The 13,082-nt window shown below is 53.3% G+C and overlaps 1 long non-coding RNA gene across 6 annotated transcripts in view; it reads right to left on the bottom strand.

Annotated features, from left to right (window-relative positions):
• The window catches only part of LOC144579672 (uncharacterized), a 91,207-nt gene that overhangs the window by 2,035 nt on the left and 76,090 nt on the right, over positions 1-13,082 (bottom strand). For 2 of the 6 annotated variants that reach the window (XR_013527816.1, XR_013527817.1), the window contains exons 2-7: positions 8,709-8,861; positions 6,639-6,736; positions 5,758-5,913; positions 3,481-3,566; positions 1,175-2,249; positions 1-968 (exon numbers count right to left, since the gene is read on the bottom strand). The exon at positions 1-968 is cut by the window's left edge and continues 2,035 nt beyond it. This is a non-coding gene — a long non-coding RNA (uncharacterized LOC144579672). Of the gene's footprint in view, positions 969-1,174; positions 2,250-3,480; positions 5,914-6,638; positions 6,737-8,708; positions 8,862-13,082 lie in introns of all 6 variants that reach the window. The other 4 variants (XR_013527818.1, XR_013527820.1, XR_013527819.1 and 1 more) reach the window with 4 other exon arrangements.

Here is a 13,082-nt window from a genome sequence, read left to right as displayed (position 1 = left end):
GTGGACATTCAAATCACTCGTGAGGCTGGGCGTGGTGGCTCACGTGTGTCATCCAGCACTTTGGGAGGCCGAGGGAGGTGGATCACCAGAGGTCAGAAATTCATGACCAGCCTGGACAACTTAGAAAAACATCATCTCTACAAAAATACCTGCCGGTATTTTTGGGAGGCCGAGGGAGGAGTATTGCTTGAATGTAGGAGGTGAAAGTTGCAGTGAGGTGAGATTGTGCCACTGCGCTCCAGCCTGGGTAGATCATAAATAAGACATATAATTGACTCACAGTTCTACAGGCTGTACAAGCACAGCTCCGGCATCTGCTTGCCTTCTGGTGAGGCCTTGGGAAGCTTACCATCGTGGCAGAAATGGGAGTGTGTGCAAAGAGAGAGAGGAGAGGCAAGGTTCTTTATAAACAAACTGCTCTCAGTTGAACAAATAGAGCAAGAACTCACACTTCACCAAACGCAGGATGCTAAACCATCCATGAGGGATGTACACCCTCTAACAATAGTGAGATTTGGAGGAGACACACATCCAGGCTGTATCGGGCCTTAAATGATTTGTTTTGACTCTTAGCCCGCCAGATGGGACACTTTACCGCACTGTGGAGGAGGGTCAGGGACACGAAGCTGCAGGCACAGAGGTGGATATAGGTGGCTGCCAGAGTGCAGGCAGGCTGGAGCTCCCTGGTGCCACAGGAGTCCTGCACACAAAGGCTAAGGAATGGTGCAGGCTCCATCTGAAATCAGAGCCCCCAAGTCACTGTCTCTAGCCTAGGCCTCTGCTCCATGCCAATCCCCAGGGTAGATTGGGGAAAGAGCTTGCTGTGCTCCAGGGCACAGGCTCACACTCACCACCTGGAAACAGTTCCCCAAGCTGGATGAGGGGTCCTGGAAGAAGGCCCGGTGGGCGGGGCTCTGTCCTGGGCAGGTCGGCTCAGGCTTCTCGGTGGCCCTGCAGTCACCATCCACCTGTTGGGACAGACGCAAGACTCATGCATGCAGCTGAACCATGTGGCTCCCCCACATACATTGGCCTTAGCGGGAGACTCCACCCAACCCTGGGTCCGCAAAGACCACTGCAGAGCCGGCAGGCCACCTGCCGCTCCTGGGACTCTGCAGTGAGCGGCCCTCAAGACACTCAGCCGGAGGGAAGAAAAGCAGGTGCACCTGCTCACCTGCCAGGCCGGGCTGAGCTCCTCCAGGCTGTGAGCCACAGAGCCATCCGGCAACATCAGATCGGTGCCTGCTTCGTTGTCGCTGGTGTCCAGAAGGCCAGCGGATATGCCTGTGGGGAGGAGGAAAGATGAGGTGATCCTGAGAGCCCCTGATCCTCCCCCAGGGGTCCTGGATGAGAGATGAGCCTCAGGCACACGAAGGATTGGTAAAATCCCTCCACCCCAGACTCCCAGAGCTCTGGCCCCAAACCCTCATCAGAAGAAGGAGAGAAAGCACAGAGACTGAGGACAGCGTGTGTCCCCCCATCCCCTCTCCACATCATCAACACGAGTGGCCAGAATCCAGGCCTGCCCTTTGTGTTCTTTGGCAGAGGGACCACAGAAAGGCCAACTCCACCTTGGAGCCATATATCCAAGGGATGTGGGAAGAAAGCCTGGGCCTTGGTGCCAGCCTCTCAACCACAGTGGCTGCCTACAGCTCGGGGACCTGTTGCACTGGAAGCTGAGAATGGTGCATCCCGAACAGGATTTTGATGGTGGGCCAACTCTGCCAGGGCCCAGATTAACCGTGGTGCCACAGGTGCACAGTCAGGCTGCAGAGGCCGGTGGCCACGTCACAGGACATGGAGACCCCGTCCTCACTGGCCGGCTCAATCCTGGGGACCTCCCTCCTTTTCATGGCAAAAGGCAGCCGGAGGTCTGGACGGCTATCCCGTGGCATGGAGGAGTTGTACAGCCTGTAGGCCTGTGGACCGGAGGAAGTGGGCAGGAGGGATGACCGACAGCCAGGGGACGAGCTTCAAAGTGCCATCCCCCAGGCAACCTGCCACAGGCATAGGTCTCCAGGGGAAGCTCGGGTCTCTCCTCCTCACCTAAAGGCTGGAGTAGATGAGGGTCACATGGTTCAGCTCCAAGGTCAGGGCCATGAGCCCCAAGCCTGTCCGACTCAGCATCTGTGAGAATGTGCTGTGAGCAAAGTCTTGGGCCAGGAGGATGCTGCTGCACTGGACGCTGAGGTCCCACACCCGGCCGTCAAAAGTCACCACGTGCTGGGCCCCGGCAACCAGGGCGTGGTCTGGAGAGAAGCAGCCACAAAGGCACGCTGAGTGGAGGCAGCTCCACCCACCGCAGTGGGAGCACGATGCCTGCTGGGTACCCGATGCCTAGAGCCTTGGCTTAGCCTGCCCTGAGGCCAGGAGTCCCCCTCCCCTGGTGCGGCGGCCAGAGGCCCAGTGATCCCCCACCAGCTTCAGGATGACGTGAGCTGAATGGCTATGGCCCGATTCGGCCCTAACGAGGAATGGAGTCCCCAGACCCGCTACAAAACTGCTGTGCTAAGTAACAAAGCCTGGCTCAGAGGCCACATAGTCATCCTTCTGTTTACATCCGATGTCCAGAGCAGGCACAGCCATGGACATAGCAGGCAGACTGGTAGCTTTTAAAAACAATTGTGGTAAGGCATGCACAACTCTGAATAAACTGGAAGCCACTGAATCGTGCACTTAAAATTCACACATCAGCCGGACACGGTGGTGCTTAGCCATCCCAGCACTTTGCGACGCTGAGGAAGGAGGATCACTTGAACCCAGGAGGTCAAGGGTGCGGGGAGCCGAAAGCGCACCGCTGCACTCCAACCATGACAACAGAGTGAGACCTAGTCTCAAAAAAAAAAAAAAAATTATACAAGTCATCCATTTAATCTCAAGGAATCTGCTCAAGTGGGGAAAAAACATTGACCGTTTAAGTGGATGGCCAACGGCTACCTCAAACATGACACTGGTGTCCTGCAGACCAGCCCTGTTCATGGTAGGGAAGAGATGGCCTGTGAAGGAACAGGTCTGACCAGTCCAGCCAGTGTAGCCCCTGAGCTGTGCCTTGGGGGTGTTCGTGCCCATGGTGGGAAAGCACCATCCATAGTGCACAGCCAGACACCTGTTGGCCAGGGCCAGCATCCCAAAGGAGGCGCTACCAGCCCCGTGGTCAGCTGTCAGAACTGAGGGGCACAGAGAAGCCCATGGTCACACGCACGGGACTTCAAGACCAGGCTGTTTTTTTTTTTTTACAAGATCAGCGTGCTGCTTAGACCTGACTACACCCACGCTTCTAGGGAGCCGTAGACTTCCATGTGAGTCGCACACCGATAAACCGCTACTTGCCAAGCCCGGGTACGGTGGCTCCCACACGGACATGAGGGGCTTCCTCGTGCATTAAAAACCATACATGCTCCTTACCCACGTGAGTGAGCCACGTGGTTACCTGCATTTCACAGTAAAGGAAGCTGAGTCCACGGATGTTAGCAGACTCACCTGAGCCACAGGCAAGCTTCTCGGGAGCCCAGAGCTCGTCATCCCAGCACCGCCCTTAGCTGCACTGCTGGGCAAGGTCATATAATCTGGAGAAAAGCAGGATGTGCAGCCTCAGCCCTAGTCCCATAGGACCTTGGGAAGTCCAATAGGCTCTGGGCCTAGCACGGTAATGCCACAGGCCTCTGCAGGCTTCCCTGTGCCCCCACAGTCCCTGCCCCTGCATGGCCCTGCTGTTGTGCCCACGGGGTGGGGGGCTCCCAGGGAGTAGGGTGGCACAGCCCGGGGCAGGACTCATGCCTCCAGAGACCCTGCAGCAGGCGGCATCTGAGCCGGTAGAACTCGGATGGCATGTTGGCCCTGGACAGGTGTCGGAGTGGCCACGGCAGCTTCTCCTCCATCAGGTAGCCAGTCCCCCACACCACATCGCCCCCAGGAAGCAGCGGCGTCACCACCACTGAGTAGTTCCTAGAGGGAACCCGCAGGACAAGCTGCTGAGCCGTGCTTTCTTTGGCTGCAGAGGGGGAGCTCACAGGTCTGCAGGAAGAGCTATACCATGGAGAGCATTGGGGTGCATCTTGGGGAGGGCTGTCCTTGTTCTAGAAAATCCCATAATGAGCTGGAGGAGCACAGAGGCTGGCATGACAGCGGAGGTGGTGGGTGATGCCGGGACAGAAACAAGCTGCCCTATTTTGATGACACAGATATCTTATGTCATGTCTGATCTGCCCCCTGGGTCTTGGGCAGCATGGGGACTGTGTGTGTGGATGCAAAAAATAGGAGCTGGAAGGTGTAGGAAATTGTTTTGTTTTTTTGAGACAGAATCTCATTCTGTTTCCCAAGCTTGAGTATAGTGGTGCGATCTCGATTCCCAACTACCTCTGCCTCCTGGGTTTAAGTGATTCTCCTTTCTCAGCCTCCAGAGTAGCTGGAACTACATGCGCTCACTGCCATGCCTGGCTGATTTTTAAATTTTTAGTAGAGTCAGTGTTTCACCATGTTGGCTACGCTGGTCTCGAACTCCCGACCTCAAGTGATCTGCCCAAAGTGCTGAGATTACAGGCATAAGCCAGTGTGCCTGACCGACAGGTCTAGGCAATTTCTACAGTTGAGAGGAGGACTGGAACTTTCTCAATATGTAGAGTAGGGTCAAGCCTGTGAGATCTGAATGATCAAGGAGATCTCGGCTCATGTGGGGGTGGAGTGGGAAGAGAAATATTGCACGCTCTGTTGTTGATGGGCCACTGAGGGGGACGGGAAGGTGGACTCGCTTACCTTTTAGGGAGCCCAGAGGCCCTGCAGCTGGGGGCCAGAAGCAGCTTCGACACCCTCACTGCCATTTAAATCCATTTTTTGGTATCCCCACGAGATTCCACTCACCGGGTAGGCGAATAACCAGGCAGGTGATTGTTCAAACAAGCCAAAGCCCCGCCCTGGGAGCTCTTCCCTTCCTCAGCCTACGTTCTGACCGCAAGGCGGCAGGAGCAGGAACTTGTATTACGTGGAGCCTTTTCCCCATGATGTGGGTCCGGTCCCTATTCTACAGCTGGGGAAACGGAGGCACACAGAGCCGATGCAGAGACATCCCAGGAAGAGGCACAGCCAGAATCCAGATGCTCTGCAAGGCCACCGGCATGGAAGAAGGGGCGGCCCCCTTGCCTGTAGCCCGGTTCCTGGTGGGCATCATGGCTGTGAGGCAAAAGGATATTTGGTCCCCAGGCCCCTGCTCTAGACTGGGTTCCCCATTTCTATCCACCACCCCCGTGTTCTCAACACAGAGACAAAAGGGGCCTTTTGAAGTGAATGGGTGATCACAACCTTCGTAGGTCAGCGCAAAAGCCAGAGTCCTCCTCTCATCCCCTAGCCTTGGAACCTCCCAGTCGCATCAGCCCCACCACCTTGCTATTCAAACAGGACAGGCACGGTGGCTCATCCCCGTAATCCCTGCACCGAGTCTCTGGAGCCCAGGATTCTGAGATGAGCCTGGAAAATACAGTGAAATCCCATCTCTACTAAAGATACAAAAATTAGCCGGGTATGGTGGTGAATGCTTGTAATCCCAGCAACTTGGCAGGCTGAGGCAGGACAATCACTTGAATTTCAGAGAGGTTGCAGTGAGCTGAGATCACACCATGGCACTCCAGCCTGGGTGACGGAGAATGAGACTCCATCTCAAAAAAAAACAGGCCAGGCACATCCCTCTCCCAGTCCCTGTGCAGTGGAGCCCCCACCTGGAGCTCTCTTTCCACACTTGCCCCGTGGCTCTTGCTTGAACTGCACCTTCTCCTCAAAGCTGGCCATGGCCACACCATAGGATCCCCAGCTCACCGTCTCACCAATGTTCCATCTCAAGCATTTGCCACCTAAGGTATGGCTCAGTGGTGGTAAACGATGAGCGGTGGGCCACACCCAGCCTGTAGCTGGCTTCTGCACCGCCTGCAAGAAAGAAGGGCTTTTATGTGTTTAAAAGATTACATAACAGGTCGGGAGTAGTGGCTCATGCCTGTAATTCCAACACTTTAGAAGGCCAAAGGGGTTACATGACTGAAGATCAGGAGTTTGAGACCAGCCTGGAGTGGCAAAACCCTGTCTACTAAAAACACAAAAAAATTAGCCAGGTGCAGTAGTGCACACACCTGTAGTCCCAGCAACCCGGAGGGCTGAGGCAGGAGAATCACTTGAACATAGGAGGCAGAGGTTGCAATGAGCTGAGATCACACAACTGAGACAGAGCAAGACTCCGTCTCAAAAAAAAGATGATTACAAAGCAAAAGCAAGGAAATGTGACAGAGCAGAATGGCCTGCTTAAGAGGGAACTCTCGGGCTTTCTGCAGGGAGCTGTGCACACTCTGCTGTAGATGATTTCTTGGGCTTCGTGTCTGTCTCTCAGTAAAACTGAGCTTCCTGAAGGCAGGGGTCAGCTTTGCCCACTGCACTCCTCAGCAGCAGCTCCTAAAATCCTGCCTGCACTGGGACTGTGCTCACGAGGTCTCTCTGGAGTGAGGAAGAAACCCCATTTTCTCTCCTGTGAAATAAGGAGTGAAGAAGCCTCTGTGTAGGGCGGTCAAAGTAGTCAGTGAGTCAGAGCGTGTTGAAGCGTTCAGCACTGCACCTGATACATGGCAAGAACGCTGCATGCGACACCCCAAACCCAGCGTTACCTGGCTGTGAGGCCATACAGGTCAAGCAGGGCTTTGCAGAGCCTCTTCAGTGCCCATGAGAACTTAACCTCAGCCCGGGACAGCATCTGGTGGGCCACCTGGAAAGGGAGGGGACAGTGAGAGCTGTCTCGGTCATCCTCAACTGCCAGCCACATCTCATCCTTGCTCTCACTCACCAGCTCCAGGGTGCCTTTCATGACCCCCAGGGTCAACTTGATAGGCCTGGGACCCTGGTTGCCTGGCATCCTGGGCACCCAGGCCTGTAGCCACCACATGGCCTCCTCTGCCCGCTCCCTCCACACCTCCTCCAGGGGCCACAACATCACTTCCAGGTAGGAATCCTTCAGTGTGGCCAGGGGCCCTGCAACTGGCAGCCAACACCCACCATGAGGCCTCTGGGCAGCTCAGAGTCCCAGCCCAGGCCTCAAAGAGATAGGGCCTCTTCCTGGGATTAAGATGGTGGGGGGAGTGGAGGAAAAGGAATAGAGCAGCAGGCACTGGAGATTGCTAGTGAGTTGTCACAGCAGACCCGAGCTGCCTCTGCATAGCCTGCTCATAGCTTGTCTGGGAACTTGGACTGGGGGAGTGTTCCCACCAATCCTAGGAGTGATATGAGGCGCTCTGCGTCTGAACTGTTTGTACAAACGTGGTTTATGCCAGGCCCCTGCTTGCCTCCTAGGAGTCTGACAGTGTGCTCTGAGCCGAGCAGCACCTGCCAATTAGGCAGCCCCACCAAACACCCTGGGTGACATAGTGCTGGGACAGACAAGTGCATCCCATATGAAGGCACAGGGACTGGGAAAGGATACTAGGTGCTGGCCGTGGTTCATCCTAGACTCCGCCCCGGCCCCCTTCCCTGTGCCAACACTCCTGCCTCCTCTCTCACTGTAGTCAATGACAGCAGTGAACAGCATAGTGTGCAGAGTCCTGAGCACTTTTTCAAATTCACTGCCCTGTGGGTGGCCATGGGACTCTGGCACAGAAGAGAGGCTATGGAGGTGACATTCAACAGCCAGTCAGAGGGACGCCAACCCTGACATTGGGCAAGGTCTTAGCCCCGGATGGTGGAGAGGTCAGAAGTACCTAGTCCTGCCAGGAGGGCAGTTGGAACAAGGCAGCTGCCACTATGCCTGGCTAATTTTGGTATTTTAATAGAGATAGGCTTTCACCATGTTGGCCAGGCTGGTCTTGAACTCCTGACCTCGTGATCCGCCTGCCTCAGCCTCCCAAAGTGCTGGAATTACAAGTGTAAGCCACTGTGACTGGCTTTTTTTTTTTTTTAACATTATTTGTTTATTTTAGAGATAAGATCTCACTCTGTTGCCCAGGCTGGAGTACAGTGGCACATTCTTGACTCATTGCAACCTCTGCCTCCAGGGCTGAAGCAATCCTAGATGAATAGACATAAGACTGAAGCTGAAGTGCCAGCCCTGGATTCATTCCTATATGGCTATGCTATTGGAAGCAAGTTCATCTCTGGGGATGAGCTCAGGGTACTCAGATCGCCACTTGCCAGACTCAGGTGCTCTCTCTGGACATCCCACCTGGCCGGGGCACCCGCCTTGTGACTGAAAGCCAGGATCTGTGTACAGTGGAGTGTGCGGCCCGGCCCCAGCCTGTAGGCGCCATCTGAGCCGCTCTCTGTCTGCAGCCTCTGGCCAGTGCTGCACTGGTGCGCTGGCTGCTTTGCCTGAGCTGTGAGGATCGATCAAAGAACCCCTACTCTCCTATGCCAGGCAGCCCTCCACCAGGGCTCCAAGAGGAGGAGGCCCAAGCCCAGCCTGGCCTCTGCCGTGTTCTCCCAGCCCTGTGGTCTGCTTCACCCGTCACTCCGTTAAAACCTGTCCGTGGGGAGGTCTTAAGAGATAAATGAATGTCCCCTAAACAGACACACCTTTTTTTTCTTTTTTTCCTAATTAGCAGGTACTAAGTCCTACTCAGAGCCCACAGAATGACTGATGGAAAATCCTGTGGTGACAGCGTATTTTAGCTCACAGAGCCACAGCCACAGGAACCGGGGAAGGCCCTGCCACCTCCACCTTCCCCGCAGCCAGGCATGCAGTGCCTTACCCGGGAGGCCATACGGGATCCTCAGGGAGTCGGTCCGCAGCCAGCCCCGCTGCTGCAGCAGGCCAAGGGCATGCAGCCCTGACAGTCCTGACACGAACAGCTTGGCATCCAGGGCAGCCACTCATCATCCAGCCTCCTTCCTTTCCATCGGTGCTGCAGGGATAGAGAGCAGGCAAATGAAAGGGTCAGCCCCCAGGGACCGACACCCCCAGCCCCAGGCAAAAAAAGGACTCGGGAATACCCCAGGGTCCTTGGGATTGGGGGATCCTTGAAGAGTCAACACCTGGGCCCTGCACAACAGCCCACAGACAGGCCTGATCGTGGCTCACTGCAGCCTTGACCTCCAAGACTCAATCGATCCATTCACCTCAGCCTCCCAAGTAGCTGGTACTACAGACATGTGCCACCACCTTGGCTAACTTTGTGTGTGTGTGTGCACGTGCATATATATATATACACATCATTTTTTTTTTCTGTAGAAACAGGGGTCTCAGTATGTTTCCCAGGCTGGTCTTGAACGCCTGGGCTCAAGCAATTCTCTTTCCTTGGCTTCCCAAAGTTCTGGGATTATAGGTGTGGGACACTGTGCTTGGCCCAAGGATAAAGTAGAATGAGGCCGGGCAGAGTGACTCATTCCTGTAATTCCAGCACTTTGGAAGGCCAAGGCAGACAGATTTCCTGAGGTCAGGAGTTTCAGACCAGCCAGGCCAACATAGTAAAACACCGCCTCTACAAAATACAAATAAATAAATAAATAACCAAGTATGGCAGGAGGCACCTGTAATCCCAGCTACTTGGGAGGCTGAGGCAGGAGAACCGCTTGAACCCAGGAGGCAGAGGTTGCGGTGAGCCAAGATTGCACCATTGCATCCAGTCCAAGCAACACTGTGAGATTCTGTATCAAAAAAAAAAAAAAAAAAAAAAAGAAGTAGAATGAAACAAAATCAAATAGGACAGATGACAAAAAAATTAACTACACATCATGGGTCGTTAAATAAATTTCACTTTCTGAAGCTTCTGTGTCTGCAACACTGAAGGTCATCCAGAACAGACAGGTGGAAATGGGCCAGCTGTTATGACTCCCAAACACCCACATGAGGTGGTCAACAGCCACCACTCCGAGTGCCCCCAGCCCCAGCTCCTGTCCTTACCTTAGAATCTTTTAGAACACATAAGCGGCACACCCTGGTGTCACCGCCCTGGCTCTTGCACAGTGCCAGCATCTGCTCAGCCTGTGTGTGTGTTTTAAATGCCCCGTGTATTTTAGGCCAAAGTTTTACATATGTTTCTTATTGTGGGTGAGAATAAGAACAACCCAAAATCTGCTATTTTATGGCTTGTGGGGACCGCTGGATGTTGTGGGAAGTTCTGGGGGCTCACACTGAGCCTGAGTCTGTCCTTAGATGGGATGTTGATATTGAGAAACTGAAGTGATGAAGACCATCAGGAGGCATTTGGCCCACACCCTAGCCTGGTCACAGAGGAGACAGAGCACAGGGAGTTGCATCTCCTACCTGTCACATGGGCCTGGTCACTCAGCAGATGGCTCAGCGATGTGGAGAGGCCAGCTTGCTGCCCACCTGCTGTGTGAGGTTCCCTGTAAAGATGACAGGGCTGCCCCCATCACCAGTTTCATCTCCAGCTGTGCCTAAAACCACTCAGCCTTGCCGACCATGGGTGGCAGCAGGTCTCTCTAGCCCTGAAAAGGCCTTGGTGTCATCTGGAATGACAGGCTTGGCCAGCAAGCCCAGCCATGATCACACAAGCTGGGACCAGAAAGAGGGCAGGAGATAGCCAAGCTAATGGCTTTCTATGCCAATTCTTCTGCAATTTTTAATTTTTCTTGAGATGGAGTCTCACTCTGTCACCCAGGCTGGAATGCAGTGGCAGGATCTAGGTACATTGCAACTTTTGCCTCCCGGGTTCAAATGATTCTCCTGCATCAGCCTTTCAAGTAGCTGGGATGACAGACGCACACCACAGTGCCCAGCTAATTTTTGTATTTTTAGTAGAGACGGGGTTTTACCATGTTGGTGAGGCTGATCTCAAACTCCTGAGCCCAAGTGATCCGCCCACCTTGGCCACCCAAAGTGCTGAGATTACAGGTGTGAACCACTATGCCCAGGCCTTCCCCAATTTTTTAAACTCCGGATTTCTCAAAATTAGAAACCTGTCTTATAAACACAGAGGACTCTTATTCTCTCCTTGACAACCCCCTCATTGGATCCATCAGGAACTCAGTCGACCGTCGCTATGGAATGTGACTAGAGTCAACCTCATCTGCCACCTACGCTGCACACCAGCTCCAGCCCTTGTTATTGAATCTGTCTGACTGCAACATCCTCCTGGCTCTTCCAGCTCCCATCCCGCCACTGGCAACTGATCTCCACTTGCAGACCAGACACGTCCGATGATGGCATATAGCGTTTTTTACTGTACAATCCAAAGTCCTTGAGGCCCGTGAAGCCAGAATTTTGTTGGTCACTGGTGCAGACATTGGCAGGCGGGCCACAGGAACAACTCACTACACTCCAAGGCTCCACGTGGGAGATCCTCTAGAAAAGTCACGAGCAACTACAAATACCACGTTTGATGGCCCTGCCAACCTGCAGACACACCCCACACACCCCTCTGATAGCCACTAGCTAGTCAGTTCACCCAAAAGATGTCAAAATACTAGCTATTATCAGACCGTCACTATTTAATGCTGTATTTCCCTGATCCCCACCGACGTATGTGCAGATGTGTGTGTACAAATGTGTATGCATCTGTGTACGGATCTATCTGAACATAAATGTGTGTAGGTGTGTATGTATACAGATATACCAAAATACACAGATAGGTGTGTATGAATGTGTGGATATAGATTGTGTGTACTGTGATGTGTACATGGAGGTGTCGATATGTAGACATGTGTATGAATGTGTGGGTGTACAGACGTGTGTGTGGATGTACATAAAGATGTATATATATGAATGTGTGTATATGAATGTATGTGTACAGATATGTCTACATGTGGATGTAGATGCTTGCAGCTCTTTCTGCTGACAGGCACCTCCTAGCGCTGGCTTTCTCCAGTATGTATCAGAAGCTGTGCGGTGGTGTCAGAGCTTCCTCAGGGTGAAGGTGAACTGAGTGAGCACAGAATTTCTCTCCCAAACCACGACATTTTGCAGTTAAAGACAACGCTAGTCACAAATGCGTCAGGTCAGCAGGCATAAACTGGGGCTCTGCAGGCAACCCAGGACACAACCCCACACACCAGGGTAGGGGGTGCCAAACAGAACGCTTCCAACATCAACCTTAAATCTCACAAACTCTAAGGTTGAACACGAGCCTCGAACCCCTGGGCCCAGGGATTCGAGGTTGAACCCAAGCTCTGGCACTTTGTATTCATGAGCTCATCTGCCTCAGTCTCCTCATCTTAAATGGGGTTACAAAGAGGACTTGAAGAAGAGACTTCCTCTCTGCAGGAACAGGATCCAGAAAGTTGGAGTGCTGGCTGTTACTGTAATTTTATTGAGTCTGGGGCATATGGAAGTAGAATTTCTCCAAAGGCAAATAAACATTTCGAGGCTTCAGACAGCTCTATAGAGAGTGGCAGGAAGGTCCGAGGGGAGGTACGGGCAATCTGTGCTTGCATATGTAGCAAATAACAAGACGTTCAAGGGCCCCTGGGAGTTCTGGAAATGAGGCAGAAGTCTCAGCCATCAGACAGGTGGGGCTGTAGGACGACGACGGCTCTCCCCTGACATGAGTCTTCACCCAGGCTGATGGCACAGGTGGAAGTGGAGAGAGAATTTATGCAGCAAGACATCCAGCTCGGCTTCAGATGCTACACTCCAGGCCCCAGAGAAGACACTGAAAACTGAGGGAGAATTGGTGATCCTATGCTGAACGTGCCCAGTGGTCATGCCTGGCGAGATCAAGTCTAAAGCTGCTATTTGTACCTGGCTAGAGTGCACCGGCACCATCTCTACTCACTGCAACATCCGCTTTCCAGATTCAAACAATTCGCATGCCTCAGCCTCCTGCGAAGCTGGGCCAACAGGCGTGCACCACCACGCTCACGTAAGTTTTGTATTTTTGGTAGAGGCAGGGTTTCACCTTCCTGGCCAGCCTGGGCCCAAATTCCTGACTTCATGTGATCCTTCCGCCTTGCCTCACAACATTCGTACAATTTTTGAAGTCACTGATCTGCCTGAAAAGGGGATAGAAGTTTTAAATCTCCCCGGGATGGAGGAGGCAGACACAAAATTTCAACACAAGGACAAGAGCTTCAAGTGACTAAGTTCTATCCAGGTACCTTTTGATAAGATCTCTTGAAAAGCACCTACAGAGATGAAAACGAGCCTGAACAATATAGTAAGACCC

This window comes from Callithrix jacchus, chromosome 16, assembly GCF_049354715.1.
Source record: "Callithrix jacchus isolate 240 chromosome 16, calJac240_pri, whole genome shotgun sequence".
Lineage (NCBI taxonomy): Eukaryota > Metazoa > Chordata > Mammalia > Primates > Cebidae > Callithrix > Callithrix jacchus.
The sequence above is the reverse complement of the archived record's forward strand: the minus strand, read 5'-3'. Positions and strand labels throughout refer to the sequence as shown.